Here is a 20,407-nt window from a genome sequence, read left to right as displayed (position 1 = left end):
TTGGAAACCTGTATTGGAGGACGAAGTGTCAAAGTTGTTTTTGCAATTGTTTGGAGACAAAGTTGAAATTAAGGGATGAATTTGATCATTTGTACAGTCTAACTGCTCAGACAGGAAGATATTCTTTTCTTTTATGCATGTTATTATTTACCTCCTTAAGACAAATTGGAATCTGCTGAAATTGATAGTGGCAGGTCAAAACTCAGCGAAACCTGGAGATTGGAAAAAAGCCACAAAAGTTTGATTTCTGCATGTCTAGTTTGAAGATATAAATAATCTGGTTGTATTAGGTGAAAAATGTAACTTTATAGTGGAGTTTGTAGCTCTGTTAGGGTTCTGTATCCCGCTTCTCGTCCAACGCCCGTTGGATATAGCCACTGGCAAGGATAAGTTGGTATAGACGATGGATGGATAACTACAAAAGCACACAGATTCCACCTTGCTGTTATGTTTTGAATAAACAGGAAGCCAAAATGAAACTGTAAAAGTAACAGATGCAACATAAAACATAAATTTAAAATGAGGTGAACTTTCTTTGTAACAATTATGTGCAGTAGTAGACTTTTTTTACTTTATTTATTTATTTTTACTCTATTTATACTGTAGTGACTACAGTAGACAGTGTGTAGGAAGAGGAGCACATCAGGATTTTTAACAGCATATTCTACCTTGTGCTTTTTAAATCTCAGTGGAAAGCAAGACTGAAATAAATGTGAAACTCTAAGACTGTATTCCAATTTAAATAGTGCTATGCCTGATAGACTGGGCAGTGTTTAGCTTTTTAACAAATAAAAACATGTTTGCAGTAAATCAACACTGGAGGGCTGAGTAATAAGACCAGCTGGGAACTTAATTTTCCCGAATGCACTTGGAGATATAAAAACAGCCATAGAAGTAATCAGTACGTTTATTTTCAACCCCCTGATGCTTTTCAAAATAAAAAAAAGCTAAATGCAGAGACACAGAATTAAAAGCCGACTCATGAGTCTGAGTATGCCGTTTAACAGTTCAAACTGCTATTATTGCCATCCGCTGTAAAAGCAGCAGCGATGGCTCATGGTATCCCTGGAAGGAGTCGAGGTAATAGTATGCTAGAGCTGTGAGTACTGCTTAGGGGAATTTAACAGGTAGCAGATGGACTACTAGAGCCAGCTGTTGTTTATGAGGCAAGAGGGAGACATTGTGGTTTAGAGTTCAGAGGCAAGGACATGTGTGCAATGGCACCTGTGAACAATCCTTACTTTGATGGAAATCTGCTGAGGTGTGCAAACCAAACAGGGTTGCATTGATTCACTACATGCTCTGAAGAAGACCACAGTAATGGTTTGATGAAACTGCTTATAGTCGACATATTTCTGTCTATACTGTGCTATAATATGTTTTATTTTGTAACATTTCATAGAAATAAGCTAGACATATGAGGGCAAACAAGTTAGCATGCAAGCTACTTCTCAGTGCCGCCCTTGTAAGAACGATTGCAAATGGCATAATGGAGGAAAATTGTGTTCCTTAATTACTGGGAGATCGGTGATCGGAATCGGCAGGTCAGGCTTTTTAAAGATCGGTAATCGGCGATCGTCCAGAAATCTGCTATTGGTGCAGCCCTGCTGGATTGTGCTGTAAAATAGAGATATACTGTATGTGTCCGGAAAATACATAATACTGCCCCTTTAAACGCAGTATTATGCTTGTTTAGAAAGTTGTGCAAGGACTTTTGCTTCACAAAATGAGTTATGACTGTATTGGAAGCTAAGAATCAAATATAATATTTGTCCGCATTAGCCAGATGCGGTTTTTCTCAGGTGCCTCACTCCCTGTTCACTAGATATGCAAATAAGCAATAAAAAACTTGTTTTTCAAATACTAATATTTTATGAGCTTTTTTCCCCGCTGAGTTCATGTGTTGCCCCCAGCTGTTGCCACCCAGGGGGGTGAGCCGTATTAAGAGCCACCACAGGAAATATGAACACGTACGACCCTTTTCTTTTTTTTCCTCTCACAGTTAAGGATATCAACAATGGCGTTTTGGACATTTGTCTTACATACAACGCAGCTTTCAAAGACTTTTTATCCATTTTTTGTTTCATACAGTAAATTTTCCTCATTCAAAATAAACTAAATTGGCTGTTACAGAGAAGCCAAGGCCTTTGGGATGCCTGCGGTTATTTTCATCGCAAATAAAACGTCTAATGTGGAACATTAAAGCAATCGTAAAAAAATAGGGTGATGCTTTTTTTTTGTTGTTGTTTTGCCTTGTTTTTCTTTTTTCTTTTGTTGCATAGCAACCCACATGGAGTGACTTACTTTGCATCAAATACAAAACCTCCAACTGATCCTACAACAAAGGAGGATAGGATTCGCTGACGGGCTGAGCAGTCTCAGTTTGCCCATGAAAAAGTATGTCTTCTCTTCACAGTTGGCATTAAACCCACCAACTGGATTAGAAAAGCTGTTACTGTCTAGTTTATTTTCAGCACAGTCGCAGCAGAACAAGGCAGAAACGAACACGCCGCAAAGACACGAGGCGCTCAAAGTGACGCATTATACAGAGCATTGTGCGTCCAAATCAAACCGCAATAAATATGCATTGCATTTAGTCTCTCTTGTGTTTTCTGGCTTTTCTGCATACAGTGAAGACAATGTTCCTTGAATACTAAATGTGTCAGCAAATCTGACAGCTGTGTGATAAGGCAGCGGTGCTTCTCCAACGTATCGTTATCACACAAAATTGGAAAGTAATGTGAAACAGTATTTTTAAAAAAAAACATATTCCATATTTTTGCACTTAAAAAGATTAATACATCAAAATTTTAAGCTGGATTTATTGTCAAAACCCTCACGGATGATTTACAGTACGGTGAACTGTGTACAGTGGAGTAGGGTGATGTGAATATGACCCGACATTTTCATAAGAAGCAGGTTCGTGTCAACTTTTGCACATTTGTGTCGGATATCTGATAGCCGTTATGTAAAGCCGTGCCTGAACTGTGACTGGCTCTGACAATAAGCTATGATCTGCTTCACGTCAAGCCCCTCTCTCTCTACTTCGTCTTCCTTTCCACACTTTTCATCTCTTTATCTTGAGTAACTCTGCTGTGTGTGCCTCTCTTGTCATCTGTAGGCTCCAGCTGCAAGTGTTCTCAGCTCCATCATCTGGGACTCCATGGCCACCATGGCTGCTGCTGCTGCTGCTGCTTGATTCATTGCACTGTGAGTTAGCTTCTGTTTTATGTGAGAATGCGTGCGTGTCCAGGTCTCCCTGTCCACCTGCGTCTTGTCGTGTCATTTTCTTGGTTAGTCCTGGAAATGAGCCGTGCATGCGCATTCAATCAGCTGTAGAAGCCTCACTGTGTCACTATCAAAAAGGTTTTTGTCATATAAATTTGTCACAGTAAAGTTTTTACCTGTGACTAGGGGTTGAACCAATTAGTCGACTAGTCGACTAGTCGACTCTAGGACGTCTCGCGAGTTTTTACATTTCATGTCGACTAGTCGCAGTCATGTGATTGCCGGTGGTGACAGCCTGTGCTGATCTGACAGCACAGTATACGTCACAAGACACAAGAAAAATAAGTTAATACATTAGTTTAAATGATATGTAGATGGATGCATATTTGTGGTTTTACAGTGTTTTTAAAAGGAGATGGAGTTGCAGCTGCAGTCCACTACAAAACACGAGCCGTCTAAAACTCGCCCCCTTCCCGCTAAGGATGTCACTTAGCCAGCTCGCGAGTGTCTTTGTCACGACGATCTAACTAACTAACTAACCACAGATCCCCACCATGGCGAACCCGCTGCAGTGGTGGGCCAGCAACCAGGGCAGATTTCCCCGTCTGGCAAACCTCAGCAGAAAATATTTAGCTGTTCCGGCAACCAGCACTCCCAGCGAGAGGATTTTCTCTCTCGCTGGAAATACCATTACGAGAAAGCGGGCAAGCCTTCATCCGGCTCATGTTGATGCCCTTGTTTTCCTACATGTCAACCAAGAAAAAACCCCAACAACTCTTAGCGAAGAGAATATTGACAGCGAGTGAACTTTATTTATATAATCTAAAGTTATAATTTAAAGTTTAAAAAGGTGAAAGAAAAAGTACTTAAAGGTATTAGGAATTAAGGCCTCAAAATGTGTTCATTTCTACATTTTTTAATTTCTTTTTGTCTTTAAAGTTTGCCGTAAGTACGCTAATCACAGATCTTAAATTTTGTCATAGCCAGACTTCTTAATTTCTTATGATAATAGTTTTTTTTCTTCACGGGACATTTCTGTAAGGCAAAAGTTTGAATCACACGCAAACATCTTCACTGCCAGTAACCATCTTCTAATGTACGCTTTCTAGCTGACTAGCTAGCTAGCATTTTCAGTGTCCGTCATTAGTAAGTTCAAATTTATCGCCAGGTGATTGGACGATGTTTGTCTTAACCAATAGCTAACTCCTGTTGCCAACCTATATGATTTATTTATTTGTAGTTTTCTTTTGTACATTCTGTCGTCGCAATACAGGTCTTAAATTCCATTCATATAGATCTTAAAAAGTCTTAAATTTGAATTGGTGAAACCTGCAGAAACCCTGTGTTTTGCTGTGTTTTCTCCCTTCGCACGCACCCACTCAAACTAATTGCAGCAAAGTTGTCATGCAGAGTGCTTTCCTCCTATTGAGACCAAATTTAAGGGTTCAAATTACCAGACACTCCGGTTAAAAATGTCATAGAAGTCAAAGTGCCAATGTTGCAGCTGGGAGCGGTTTATAACAGCCTTGTTTAAAAACGCTACGGGAGGAGGTCTTGCAATCTGAAAGTTATGGGTTCGAGTTTTGGTTGAGGCGTTGCTTGTTTGGACAATTATTCACTGTGGTTTTGGATGCTGTGCAGCTGGCAGGATTTTTGCTATTACATTTTTATTATTAGGTTTTGTTATTACAACTGGGAGCAGCTATTAGTATCTCAAAAGCTTAAATAATACATGAACTTTGGCCCCAAGCAGAGAAAGAAAGAGGAAATTCAAAGCATCTCTTCCTTCCAATATGGTATCTGCTGCCCAGAAATTGAGCTGTTAGCGTGTCATGACAGTCAGGACACTCTCATACAGCAGCAATTTGAAGTCAGACGTCTTTTTAGATTTGTTGCGAGACTGACGGCTACCAGATATCCTTCCTGCCCCACAATGACTCTTTGAGGCAGCTGTGATGTTACAACAACATTTAATTTCCCTTTGGAATAAATAGTGTTTTTAAATTGATCTGTACAACATGACGTAGGTACAATTTTATATTGTGTTTTACCTTGTGATGAACTGGTGTGAAGTCTCCACTAACCCTCATGCGGTCTTTAGAGATGGGGTCATTTGGACCCCACAGGTTTTTGTGGGGTCACACTGACCCTGTATGCTCTTCTGCTAGCTTAATTCTGTGTAGGTCGTTTCGGGAACTAGCGGTCTGATGGGACAACCCCCAATTTTTCCACAGTGTTTAATTTGGAAGAGATTGGTCAGTAAAATATTCGCAGAAAAATTAGATCATATTGTCACCATTATTTAATGTAGTGACAAAATATTAGATTCCAACTTTAGGGCTGACAGTATTGTTTTTTTTAACTATATTTACGCTGATAAATAGACTAAAGTAGAATAAACATAGCATATAATATAGTAAAAACTTTAGTGCTGCTTATCCGAAATCAGAGAGTGAACTAATAACATTCTATAAATCAATATGTACTTTTATCTATTTAAAAGTTTTGGATGAGACATAAACATTTTGATTTAACACAGACCCACTAATCAAAGGTAGAACTCCCTAGTGTTTATAACACATAAGTTTTTTTCTGTCTGCCCGTTGTGTGTTTTACCTGGAAGGGAGAACGGTGCAGGATAATGTTGAAATTCCCCATCTCTTCAGCCATCTTTGGTATCAGTTACTTTCTGCTTGTGTGTGTTTTGCACTTTGTTTTTCAGAACAGCAGTGGTGTTGTTTGCACCTCTTGGTGCTCGTGGAGCCAGCGGGCTCCACTTTTCCCCATTCGCATAATAAAACATTTTAGTTCTGCAATTAAAATCCTCCTGGATTCTCACTTTTCATTTGAAATGCCTCAACTGCTGTGATTTTTTTTTTCCTTTTCGAGATAATCCGTGATGTGAAACAGAATCTGCGTAAAAACATATGGATTTTGTTTTTCCGTCCTCCGACGAAGTCTGTCATGCTTGAAAATGAGTTCATAAATGCTGCTGTGAAAACGTTCCAAACTCAAACCAGATTTTCGGATCAGAACCACCAATCTCCAGAGAACACTTACAGGGCTTGGAAACAAAGTCCTACTTAAATCATTACTGGGGAAAAAAAAGGGCCTGTCCCACCATCACTACCAGGCTGATGCTGTCCAAAATCATAATGAGAAGGCAGAGAGACATTCTTCACTCACAGAAACAGTTTCTTTTTGGTGGTGGTAATTGGGAACTGTTATCAAATCTGTTCCTTTGTTCTATTTTCTCCCAGAGTTGAGAGCTGTAGCAGAAAGAGCCGTTTGTTCTTTGGAGAAAGTAGGACAAGCTTCTCCAGCTTCATTTCAGTCAGAGCTCATGTTTCCTGTAGCTTCCTGAATATTCCACATATACGGCGTTATAAATGTTCTCCAGTTAGACCAAGTGTGAACAAAATCGGCTTTTATGTTTTCATTTCTTACATGCATCTGATGTGTTAATCCTGCTTTTCTGTACAGATAGATCTCGGTAAATTAGAAGAGTTATTAAAGCTCAGTAATCCAATTTAGCTCACACACATTATATATATTTCAAGCGCTGGTTTTTGTTTATTTGATGACTGGCGTACAGCTAATGAAACGCCAAAAAGGAATCCCGGCGACTTTGATAGTTACCGTCAGCTCATCTTCATCGTTGCATTTAGTATCTCTTATCTTTCTTTTATGTTGACCAAGAAGGGTCAACACAACTTCAAAAGCCATAACAGCAAAAAGCAAAATTATGCTAACACGTAATGTATGCTGAAACGGATTTTGTGATAAAATGGAATTTATTCTAAAACAGTATTTATGCTAACACCGAATTTGTGCTAAAACAAATGTTATGCTAAAACTGAAATTATGCTAAAATGGAATTCCTTTATCCCACTTTAGCATAACTTCCATTGTGGATTGTGTTGTTGAGTTGTAGCTTTTGCATTTTTCTGACCCTTCTGGGCCACTGTATCTCTATAAACTGCCATAGAGAATTTATGGGATTTAGTTTTTGCTAATGAAATACTTTCATACCCTGAGCATTGAAGCAGGTGTCTGTAGTTTTGTCAGTGCAGTCAGGTCCCGAGTCCTGCTAAAAAATGAAATGGGTATTTCCATAAAGCTTGTCATCACTTGTGAACCTTTTTCATTTAACCTTAAATTTTCCTCCACTCCAGTTTATTTGCCTTCATAAACATCCGGCTTCTTTAGCAATGAAGTTTGGTGTATATCCTGTCTTCTGGACAAACGTCGACTCAGCAGTGTTCCTCATATCTCTGGTGTCCATAAAATGGCTAGAACATGACATTACTCTAAAAGTAGTTTATTTGTTGGTTTTGGTCTTCATCTTTTGTTCAATCTGAGACAGATTTTTTTTATTTTCTTTAAATGAAATCCACTTTTTGAAATTAACACTTTCGTGCAAACTGAATCCAAGTGAATTTTACTTTTTAAATAAGATTATTCACATAAATGAACTTCAAATTGAGATTGAAGTTTACTGGGATGCATCTTTACCCATTAGTGTTTTAAAATATATTTAAATAGAATACCACTTTGAACTAGAGCTACATGATATTTTATTATGTTTATAGTTTTTCTGTTGGGATCTTAAACAACTAACAAACCCGATGCCAACACATTATGGTAACAGAAACTGTATAAACATGTCTAAGACATAACAGATATCGGGGGGGAAAAAAAACAAACTCATGAATGCAAGTTTTGTAGTAACTGTTACAGGCTTGCTCCACATGAAGTCAAACAGATTTTTGAGCACTGAAAGTATCACAGGGCATACCTTGCCGCCTGCAGTGCCTAAAAACCCGTGTTATTGAAAGCAATGTTGTAGTCATTTATAACAAGTGTATCTGTGGGACTTTATGGCCTTGAAGCCGTAGGAATTTGCTGTGATCCCATCTGATTGCTGCTCCCTGCTTCCCCACTGGCAGTCTGAAAAGATCCGGTTCTGCTCTTCTACCGTTCACTTTCCCTGATGGACAGCACGGCTCTTTTTACCATGGGGTGGAGGACGGGAAGAGAGTCGGTGGTGAGAAAGCCTTCATGAGCTCTCCATAGTCACCACCCTGCAGCCTCAGGCTAATCTGGGTCATTTTTACACTGCAGTGTGCAGAGTGTTATTGAATATGAAAAGCTGTGTTTGTGTTAAAGTCAAAAATACTGTAAATTTGTTGTTCTGTTTATGTATTTTTTTTCTTTTCCGATGTATGTTGAAGACAATTTAAACTGTTACAATAAACCAGCTAGAGCTCCATTTGTGTGAAAATAATTTGGGGAACAGGATGTTCTGCATCCTTAAAAAGTCGTAAATTCATGTATCTAAAACTTAGACCTTAAAATGTCTTAAATTCATTTAAAAATTAACTTTGAATTCAATGTGTTATTCCCAGGTCTTACATTTAGTCTTGACAGGACTATTTAATCTCATATATTCCATGTATTTTTGTTTTTCTTGTGGGAAAAGTTTGAGTTGCTCTCATATTCCTTGGGTTCTGACTTGAGATGATTGAGGCTACTGCTAACTAGCCCCTTCTAGCTAGCTATCCAGCTAGCTTTTTTGTGACTATCATAGGTAAGTGCAAATTTATCGCAGATGGAGGGAGAACGTTTGTACATTTCTGTGGAGATACAGGTCTTAAATCTCATTCATAATGGTCTTTAAAAGTCTTAAATTTGAGTTGGTTGTTTGGTTGGTTATTCCAAAAAGACAGTAAATGTTGATCAGAACCATAGAAAAAAAAAAACGTCCTATGTAAAAAAAATACTGCTTTTACACATAGCTGTCAGTTTTTAAGTGTATTTATGGAATAAGAATGGTTTAAAAAAAAATACTATTTTAACAACAACTTCAACCACATTTTGTATTAAAGTGATGTATGTCACCAAGATAAATCACTATTTCCTTAAGGGACCTGGTCAGATTAATATGATTATTTGGAAAAATAGTTTATTGATTTAATATTTTATTCATTGAAGAAAAAAAAAATCCCATAATAAATTCTCCTGACTTTCAGACCGTCAGTGAGAGAAGATTTTATTAAATTAAAGAGAAAGAAAAAGGGTGTTTTTTAGATCATCATAGGAGAATCTGATGCTCATTCATTTCAGGCCATTCTTGCATCTTCTACTATGTACTGTATATGAATGTTGAAGAATTCAGCATGTTACCACAGCAAAAACACACCTCTAACAGCTGCTATATCCTCACATCTGATCCCTGGATAAAGGAATTAAAAGATCAAGAAGGCTGAAAAATGAATGCATGCATGTGTACGCAAGTTTTCCGTAGGAGACGTGGTCACAACTGGAAGGGAGCTCAGGAAAATGAGTGGGAACCGCTGAGTTAGTGTATATATTTTAGATTTTTTGTATTTTATCCCAATCGATACATGCATAAATTTTTTTACCTGCAACAGTATAACTGGCTCATATTAATGCATCAGTCATCTGCTGGCTGTTTCCTAGGAGTGTAGCAGGAATTTTTGGCATTAAAAATTGGAGTTCGTCTTTCAAAATAGTCTTCAGTTGCTGCCTCAGCATGAATTTGTCTAGTGAAATAAGTCTAATATAACTATTGAAACTATTAATTTGAAATCAAAAAGGAACTGATTCTTGAGTTTCCCAGGTTCTCAAAACACTTGAAATTGGAAAAAGATGGAAAAAGTATGGCGGTTTCTTTTTTTTCTTTTCCTCAAGCCGTAACAACTGTGGAAAAAAAAAAAATTAACACTAAAAGACGTTCACATTGAACCAGTTTTATTTCTGTTAAATTAACACACTTCATGTTGCTGCATCACACTTTCAGTTAACATTTTATCAATCGTTGTTGTGGTTTTAGTCTGGAAAAGTGTGAGATATTGTAATGAAAATATGTAGGAACCCTATAATATGGACTACATTTACATCAATTGATGAAACCTGGACTGGATAATTCTCCACTTAAGATAAAATCATGGATTAAAATCTATGAAAATATTGTTTTTTTTTAAGGCAAAAAGAACACCTTAAGATCAGACAAGCAACAACTACCATCTAAAAACTGGCAATTTAAGGTCTGTATTGAATGAATCTATAAAAAAACGATTGGAGACAAAAAACTTGTTTTCCCCCCCAGAAAATATTGCTAAAGTTTTATATCTTCCATTCTTGTGTGAGAGATTTATCATTACATCTTTGTGGGAATTGCCTGCAATAAGCCTAAATTTGCTCTCTGCTTGGAGCATGTGAAATATTGCACTTCACATTTCACCTTTATGATTTACACACAGCACCCAGAAAATATTATTCTGCTCTGGAGATGTTCTAAAAATACAGAGGAGTCTTTTGGCCATTAATGTGAACGGGAAACTATATCAATCAATCAATCAAATTTTATTTGTATAGCACATTTCATCAGCAAGGCATTTCAAAGTGCTTTACATCATATCAAACACAGAAACACAATGCAACATAGAATCAACAATCAAAACACGACATTAAATCAGGTTCCATCAATAAATTTGTAATTGATTACCTTTCAAATACAATTCTAAACAGGTGGGTTTTTAGTCGAGATTTAAAAGAAGTCAGTGTTTCAGCTGTTTTACAGTTTTCTGGAAGTTTGTTCCAAATTTGTGGTGCATAGATGTTAGCTTGTGGATCTTTGGAAACAAATCACTTCTGACACACTGAGCTCATGACTCACATGACTGATTGCCTGAACTGAATCAGCTGTTACTGGGCTTAGAGAGTAAACATGACCCATACTTGAAGATATTAAAAAAATCATCCAAAAACACACAGTAAAAAGCTGCCACACAAAGTCATTCCCTTTCTCTTTTTTTTTTTTTTGGCTCATTTATAGTCAAGTTGGATGATTTTTTTTTCTTTTTGTCTTTAATGTTCAACACCCTACATCGCCCCCTACTGACAGTTTGTATCATAAAGTTAGGACAGATCTGAACTTAAAGGGAACCAATAACACAAAATTCACATTTGGCACGTTTTCGTCTATTTGGGTTTCTATTGCTTCTAAAAACAGATGAAGAAAAGCCTCCTAGCCGGTTTTTGGCAATTAGATAATGGTTTTTTTTAACGTCGTAAACCAGCAGGCACTGCCCTGCTGGCAGCGAAGTCCAGCCCATGACTTATGTTTGTTTGGGCAGCTGGTTTTACTGCCGTTTGTGCTGCTGGAAAAGATAAGTGTTTTGTTGTTGACTTCATCACCCAGAAACCACTTGCTGCATTCTTGTCCATTATGCAGGGGGCTCCATTTCTGCTTTTCAAAGATGTGTGGATGTTTCATTGCACATCTGTATGCAGACTTTTTTTTACATGCGAGTGTAAACGTTGAGTTTGGGGGTGTGGCCAGCAGCAGCTTATTTGGATTTAAAGTGCCATCCCATTCTGAGAGGAGCTCAAGATAGGCAGAACTGAAATCTTATCTAAGAATGATTTTGTGAAAAAAATATAATGAACATATTTTGTATAGCTCACAGACCCATCTTTACATAACCTGTTCAAGGAAGCATAATAGACCACCTTTAAAAGTCTGTTCTGGAGTAATTTTGTCACCTGAAACATTGATTCATAGCCATGTTTCTGGAATGCAAATTCTCCTTTATGGGTTTTACGTCCTGCAACATGAACACCCTGCTGTACTGAAGAGGATCTGATCTGATCTACAAACTTGTTTATCATGAGAATGCAGTTGAAGTAGATAATCACTTTTATAGATAATATTGTATACATGTATCTCCCTGCTGCTACACAAACTTTCCACAAACCCATCTCCCTGCTTTCAGAGCAAATATTACATAATGAATCTCAGTTGCATTTCTTTTGCTTCGGGCGTGTGTGTGTTTCTCGTTTGTTCGCCCTGTGTGTTCTTTGTGTGTACTGTGACTCCTACGCATCTGGCTCGGTCTGCCTTGCCACTGTGATGGTGTTTTTCTGGAGGCTAGCGGGTTGTCTTCCCAGGAGACGTCCACTGGCTGTTTCCCAGGCCAGGCTGCAAGCACTCTCCCAGAGCTTGCACAATACCAAATACCACAGAAGAATGTGGTTGCTTTCTCATTTTGCCCCCACCTTTTTTTCCCCTCCCTCTATTTGCTCTCCATTTTTCCTCATTTTATCCAAGGTTTTATACTGTCTCTCTCTTAGTGTTTGACTCATGAATGCCTGAAATGATCACTCATCACATTACACCATATAATTGTTTAAGTCATGCCTGCTGGTTGAGTATGGTTGAGTAACTTGCCTTCTTGCATGACTTGTAAAGAAACTCCATAGACTGGCTTGATTAAAGCAAATAAATCCAGTGTTTCCTTTGGGTCATTATCGCCTTTTACTGTTTTCGAAGGTTCTCTTAAAAAAACTCCTAATCCACAATTACTTAAACAGAAACCAAACTGCAGATAAAGAGGCTTTAGCCTGCTAACAGGTGATAACTGAACCCCTCTGTTATCAGTGTTTGTTTTGACAGTAACAAAGTCTTTGAGCATTTGTATTAGTTGTTTAAGGTACATCTGTCACTGAATCAGCTCTGAGTTGAGCCTATAATGGAGCGATTTAGTTGTCACATTACTCATTACTGTCTGTCAACACAACAAGCTTCAAGATGGCTTAGGCACGTCGTGATTTTTGATCCGTTTTTGGTAAAAAGAGAATTTAGTGAGTCATTGTACAATCCTTGCTTAAGTGTTCACACAGTACATTTAGTATTACAGTAATTTACTCTGATTACTATGGTTTATACTTTTTACTTTGTTTTTTCAGTGAATAAAGTAAAATAATTGGAGGTGGCATAGCCAGTCAATAGTGTAATCAATTTAAAACTGTCAGTGTTGATGTTTCAGAACTGTTCCAATAAGACAGCATCTGTATTTGGTAAATTGGCTAAATTTACATTATTATTATTTCCAGTCATCCAGACCACTCAAATCGATTTCCAGTACAGACACTTTCATCCATTTGCACTCAAACACTCAAATTCATTGATACGCTGATCAATAGCTAACATAGCGCTAAGTGCCTTGCCCACAGGCACATGGACATGTGACAAAGGGAAGCAAGAAGACCAAGGAACACTTGTAAGTTAGGGAGAAAGTTGTGAAAAAGTTCAAATCAGGATTAGTTTGTGTAAAAATATCTTCTTTTCAAGTTTGAGTATGGTAAGCCCTGCAGAGATCAATAAATGGAAAGCTAAGTTTCTGTTTCCTTTCACTTGTATCACATAAAATCACAGTAAAATACACCGAAGTTTGTGGTAATGTGTAATGTGAAAACATAAAGGCTCATGAATACTTCTGAAAGGCACTGTAAACACAATTTTCATAACAATTCATCAAGACAAATTAACGACCTGGATAAATTTATAGGAACCTGTGTTCATTTCATGGTGCAATACCTGAGCAGGAGAATAACGTCTGTAGATCTCAGAGGTCGTCTTTTAGAGTTATAGTTTGGACACTCGACAAGTTCCTTAAAACTTAAGTTTAACAACGCTTAATAGCATTTATTCAGCCATGCTGCACGACGAAGCAGCGTTCAGAAATTACTCGTGCTGCAAAGGTGAGATAACGCAGAAAAATGTAGATGATGGGGAAAAAATCCCATGATGGCAGCAAGCAAGGTTGATCTCAAGAGCTGTTGCACTTCATGGAGGGAAGTGTTGTCATTTCTTCATTAACAACCACAGATGGTATGAATATCTCTGTTCAAGGGAGAATTAAGAGTTTTACTTTTTTTTCCTTCTTTTATTTTTCTGTCCATCAACCTAAAGACTCCTGTTTTGTTATATTTTATAAATATGTCTAAGTTTAATGACGTGAGAAAAGCACAATTTTCTTTTTATTCAGTCAATATTTAATACAAAACAAAAATAATGTTAAAATCTAATGTTTCAGCATATTATGCAGAAATTAGCCATTTACGTTATGAAAGACGCTCTTGATACAAGAGAAAACTCAGGTTTTTAAGAGCCGCTCATCAATTGATCGTTAGTCTATCGATAAGATCAATCAACTTTTGATTTACTCATTAATCAGTAACTTGCATCCCAGTTGGTGAGACGTTATTGGATTTGAAGCTAACGCTGTCTTAATGTCTGTCACTCATGAGAAAATGAATCTGTCTGGAAGAAGAAGAGTGAATATGTGTATGCTCTGTTTGAGTATAAAACACTTCGATCGTCTCACTCCAATTTCTGCTGCATTAGTATTGATGAGCTATTGAATCATCACAGTCTCTGCGATAAAGTGCATCGTCTTCTTCTTTATTCAGGATCTTCAAACCACCTTAAAACAATCACTTATTAAAGCTTTCGTTCCTTTTTTTCTTTATTCTAGTCTTTTCTCTCCTGGCGGCTCTGAAACTTGTTTGGGTCATAAAATCTCTTTTTTTGGATTATCTGTAGATCACACGATGTCGTCAGTCGTGGTTGTGCTGTTTTATTCCACATTGTTTCTGCTTCCTTCTGTAGCCTCATTAACCTAAACTTTATGACTTACTGCTTTATCATTGATAGAGAAAATTAGTGCTCTGAGAGCACATTATTCTCATAAGCACATACTGTACCCCTTAATTGCAAACGATCTGTTTGCAATAGTTGAACATTTACTTGTAGTTTAGTATTTGTATCGTCTGTAAGGGATCACTAGTTTCTTTGTGTCAGTGTTTGTGTACAGAGGTTATTGCTGTTTCCACTTTAAAATTAAGAATTAATTTATAACAATTTGCCTATTATTTTCCTCCCAGAAACCAAGAAGCCGCCAAACTGGTTCACTTAAAGGACTTGTTTTCAAAATGAAAGTTCTTTCTGGTGTTTCTCTCAAACCCAGTACAAGTATGAAAATAGCAGAGAAGATTTTGTTTCTATTTTACGGAGTTACGAATCCTCGTCCGTATTTAGCTGTAAAGTGATTACAACTCATAACATGTTTAATTGAGCAGCTAATGAGGGTTGTGGGAGAGAACTCCTCGAGGCTGGAGTGACATGCAGTCCCTCGGTGAAGTGACTGAGCTGAAATTGGGTTGAAACTCCATATTGTGTGAAACGATTCAACCGTGAAGTGGGCTTTAGTAGTGGAAATAAAAGCTTGTTGGGATATGCCACCCACCTCTGGGGTTACACAGTCACATTTACACACTGAAATTTGAATCATGATTCTTTTTTTCTTTTTTCAAGAGTAGCTGTTAATTGAGTAAATGGATCCAAACTGTTGGCAGCACAGAAATTTAGAGATGGGTCCATCATTGCGTTTTAAAGTTTTGATATTCTTTTTGTAAAACAACAACGCACAGAAAAGGATCCTAGGTGATTTTAAGTGCATTTGTTTGTGGAAGTCATGTTGGATGCCGACACCTGCAGGTCCATCTTAAAATTGTTGAGCAATGGAAGCCAAACGTATTGTCACAAATTCATAATGAGAAGAAGAAGCTGTCAGTACTGCTTGCTTAAGCCATTGCTTACATCCGGATATATACAGTATGTTCTGGCTTTTTCTGGTGCAGAATCATGATGTATCTCTCTCTAAAATACAATATGATGGTGTGAATACTGTTGGATTTAGTTCCACATATGGAATTTGCACAATGCCTGCTGTGTGAATGTGGACTGGTTCTTTAGGATTCTGCTGATTTTGCTTTAAAACATCTAATTTTACATGTGAAATTACCCAAGAGTGTGAACACCAAAGTAATTGGATTAAAATCTGATTCTTCATTTTATCAAAAATACATACAATTTTCTATTTTTCCTTTATTTGTGTTTTTCAAACTACAAATGTAGTATTTTAACTGACCCGTCTTCACTGTCTACCTTTTTAAAATATGGGGGAATATAGTAAACAACATTTTTTATCAATAAAGCAGTCAATGCACACTACAGTTAGAGTTGATAAAAAGTGACCTTCATGTTATCAGTAGTATCACTAACCGCAACGCAGCGTGTGCCGCTGTTGCAGCAGCTGTCCTCATCATCGAAGCCCTCTTTCCAAACAGCAGTAGAAATCCCATAACCCATCTGTGGGTTTCAGCTTCACTTATTCTCCTATTATGAAGCAGGCTCGGAGAGCTCCCACTCTCCCTCAATAAACTTGTTTGTTCCAAACAAGCTCCCATACTGAGCTCATTTCTGAGGAGGAAGACGTTACGTCTCTGCGGAGGGCTGATTGTGTAAAAAACCTGATGTGAAATTTCAACAGTGTTCTGCTGTTTTTATGAATCGCTTAGATATTTCTCAGCGTCATTATCTCTGTTTTCATTGCGGTTATTGTCTCTTTTTTTGGGGGGGGGATTAACCACTTTTCTCGTCTTTCATGTTTTATGGCCTTGTACAAGCATCTTTACACCAGAAACCAAATTGTACATTTACAGTCACAAACTTCAATGTGTTTTTTGGTTTTTATGATGCTGTTTGTTCTCTAATGTTCTCTAACAAACCTCTGATGACCTTGACAGAACAGCCGGATTTATGCGCAGGTTAAATTACACTCTGTTGGCTCCAGAGTTGGGTAGAAGCAACTTAAATTTTCTCTCAGGGAAGCCAGGTGGTAGGGGGTGCTAGGAAATCATCCAGCAGCCTATTGCATTTTTGAGTTAGAAAATATTTAAAATTGACTGAAAATAAGACTAGATAACTAGAAAATTCCTGAAGAAATTTAACCAGGGCCTGCCAAAGTGTGCCCGTCGGTTTGGACCCAACTTTCCGATGCTAAAAATTAGCATCAATGCAAAAAAAAGCTGCAATGTAATCAATGGCATGAGGAGAATCACCAGAATGTTTACTAACATGGACTTGCACCATTCAGTATGGTAAAATTAGCCAAAATGCTAATGTTAGCGTGAATGCTGTCAGTAGCATGTGGGGCATCACTACCATGTTGTCTATACTTGACTTACTCCATTCAGCATACTAAACATGGCTAATAAGTCAGAAAAAATGTTAATAGCGCATTTAAGCTAAAAGGCTATTGCTAACCTGAGAGAAAAATATAATGCAGAATAATATTATTGCACCGCCTACAGCGGTGCACTAAGTTGAGGGGGATAATGAGGCTTTTATTTTGAAATTTTAAGTAAGCTTCATTTCAAAGGGCCAAACTAATCTCATGTGTGACAGTGGTTTGTTAAATCAGTTGTATAATGCTCAAAAGAGCAATTACATTTTTGTAAAAATTGTCAAGACTTTTATTTTGAAATTGCGCAAGGCAGTTCCCTAACCTGAGAGAAAAAGATAATGCTGGTTAGTATTACAGTGCACTATCCTGAGGAGGATATTGAGGCTTTTATTTTGAAATCTTCAGTAATCTTCTTATTAAATGGCCACACTAATCCAATGTGTAACAGTGGGTTGTTTAAACTAGTCACATAAAGCCAAAAACAGCAATTACTTTATGGAAAAAATGTCAAGGCTTTTATTTTGAATTTTTTCATAGGCTTCATTTCAAAGGGCCAAACTAATCCCATGTGTAACAGTGATTGCATTAAAACAGTTATAAAAAGCCCAAAACACAAGTAGTTCTAAAGGCCAGCTCAATCCTCCTCTGTAGTAACTGACAGTTCCACCATGTTGTAGTTCTGACATTCAGCTCAGGCCTCTTTTGTAGGCACTCAGTGTCCGCCATGTTGTAGTTCTAACCTTCAGTCATTGTAGTTCTAAAGAGCAGTTCAGCTGTCATGTGAGTGAGACAGAGAGAGAGACAGAATTTGAAGCAGTTAGTTTTTCTGAACAAAGCAGGCTGAACATATCTTTCTCTAAATGCTGTCAATAGCATGTGGCATATCATTAGAATGTTGTCTGTAATTGACTTACTCCACTCAGTATATTAAACATGGCTAATAAGTAAGAAAATAGCTAATAGCTTATTTAAGGTAAAAGGCTAATGCCAATGAACCTAACCTGAGAGAAAAATATAATGCATGCTAATATTATTGCACCGCCTACAGCAGTGCATTAACCTGAGGGGGATATTGAGGCTTTTATTTTGAAAAAAAACCCATAAGCTCCATATTAAATGACCACACTAATCCAATGTCTAACAGTGTTTGGGTTAAATCCGTTATTTACTGGCCAAAACAGCCACTAGCTCTAAATGGCAGCTCAGCCCTCTGTTTTAACTAAGTCTTAATTAGAACTACAGTGATGCGTATTTGTAGTCTTAACCAGCAGCCAATCCCCTCCTGTGTTCCGTTGTTATGGTTATCAATCTTCTGCTAACTGTCATGTGTGTGTGAGACAGAGAGGTGGAGAAAGAATTCTATCTTTGTGAGACACCCAGTCAGTCTGTGGGGGGGTCATGTAAAGCCTGGTGGCCCGCCAGACTTTTTATATACTCAGGAAGTAGTGCTACTCTTACATGACTGCAATTTTTTGGTACTTTACCCACCTCTGGTTGGCTCTAATACTAATTATGTGTCTTCTTGGGGATACAGAAAAGTTCCTGTACTGCTCTGTTTTTAAAAGAATTTATTTTAACTCTGTTAGGTCTTCAGAGGTGTTGTACTCATCTCAGTGTGGTAGTCGATGCACCCACCAACTTGTTGTGTCCAAAAACATCATTTAGACTCTGCTGGATAGAATGTGTCCTCCAATTTAGTCCTCCGAAATCACATTCCTGCCTCAAGCACTGCTTTCCAATCCCCTTCTCGCTCTACCCCACCTCACCAGCCGAGCAGACGGCACTTCTTTCCGAGTCAGAATCAATTTGACCCGCTGGAAACTGGTGCAGAGTCGACGAGCTTTGGGTGGTGCGCCACTGTGGCTAAAACATAGGGGTTGCTAAACTCGTTGTGACATCTTTGCAATCATTCTCAGACAACTCCCCGATGCTTTATCTCCTTTAAGATGAGCATTTTTCTGGCATGTCAGTTCACTGAGCTATAACTGATGGGGGGAAATGATGAGAGTAGGCCTCAAGTGTAAAAAAAAAAAAAGCTGAATGGAAAAGATGAAAAGATGGTCTTGGTGTCGGGATGTAAATGGTGGCTTTAAGGAGCTTTCTTTAGTGCAATCGTTCAAAACATAACTCGACAGTCATTTCGGTGTTATAAATGAATGTGACAAAAGTAAGTATTGGAGCAGATTAATTAATGAATAAATGAATTTGTGGTACACTGATGAAGTAGAATATTTAAGGTGGACATATTGTAGTGGACAGATTTTTTGCCTATTAAAGAGGAGTCTTTAAAATAAATTAATCTTTTATAATCTCTAAATCATTTAGAAAAATCTAACTTTTAAACTAAAATTGGATTAGAAAGTTGGATATCTCTTTCGGCAATTTGCCGATTGACAGCTCAGGCTAGGTAACAAATTTTCATCTCTTTTCAGTGCTCCATTTGGGCTTTCTCCCATTGACTTGGATTTTTCTGGTAGAATTTTCACCAGACAAATCAACGAACAGAAGAAGTTGTAAACTATGACATTGATTTTCTGAGCTGTTTTAGAATCGTGGTCTGCCTGTAATTTTATCAATGGGAGCAGAGGAAGTGAATGAAGCCGTTTCAGTCAATGTTGGCCACGCTTTCACTTATTGAATTAACATTAACAGCCGCCTTGTTTGGATCAGTTCTTCTCTCTTTGCAATGGGGCTGGTTGCTTGTAGCGCAGGTAATTTCCAGTAAGCTTCATAGCATTGAACTGGCACATTTCATGTGTCACTGCCAAACATAAGCTATTGGGTAAAATTTAAACAGAGGCCACGCCTCCAGGAAGTAATCGTTTCTCAATAGCCGAAGGTTCACACCGTCTGTACGAAATGACGCATAGAACAAGAGGCTGGTTTTTACCAGCCTAGGTTTTACCAGCCTAGTTCCTAAGGGCATAAGGTAATTTTCCGGTTAGTCATTCTTTGTTTTTGGAGTGTTTGCAGTGAACGTTCCAGTAGAGGTTAGCAAACTCCACACCTTACATGGGACAGAAAAGTACCTTTCCTCTCAACCAACCCTTTGGCTCGTAAATAGCATCAAATAGATGTGACAAAGACTTGGTGAAGCCAAGATGGCATTTTGATGTTTCAATTTTTTAGAGACTTTTTACCTTCCCTTAGAATGTTGCTCTTTTACTTTGTGACTAGATATACGTGGGTCCTCATCAGACTAGTGGCTGGACCTCTGTGTCATAATATTTTCACTGCAGAGAAACAGAGTGCCATGGAAGTTCTTAGAAATTCTGATTCAT

General features: G+C 37.8%; 1 protein-coding gene across 5 annotated transcripts in view; it reads left to right on the top strand.

The window, feature by feature from the left end:
• Positions 1-20,407, top strand: part of peak1 (pseudopodium-enriched atypical kinase 1) — a 96,253-nt gene that overhangs the window by 48,038 nt on the left and 27,808 nt on the right. For 4 of the 5 annotated variants that reach the window (XM_032544930.1, XM_032544955.1, XM_032544945.1 and 1 more), the window contains one exon: positions 3,122-3,210. The exons of the other annotated variant lie outside the window; for it this stretch is intronic. The gene's annotated coding sequence lies outside the window, so the exon portion shown is untranslated. The remainder of the gene's footprint in view (positions 1-3,121; positions 3,211-20,407) is intronic. 5 annotated transcript variants of the gene reach the window in all.

This window comes from Xiphophorus hellerii, chromosome 2 (assembly GCF_003331165.1).
Source record: "Xiphophorus hellerii strain 12219 chromosome 2, Xiphophorus_hellerii-4.1, whole genome shotgun sequence".
NCBI classification, from domain to species: Eukaryota; Metazoa; Chordata; class Actinopteri; order Cyprinodontiformes; family Poeciliidae; genus Xiphophorus; species Xiphophorus hellerii.
This window is presented reverse-complemented; position numbering and strand designations above follow the sequence as displayed.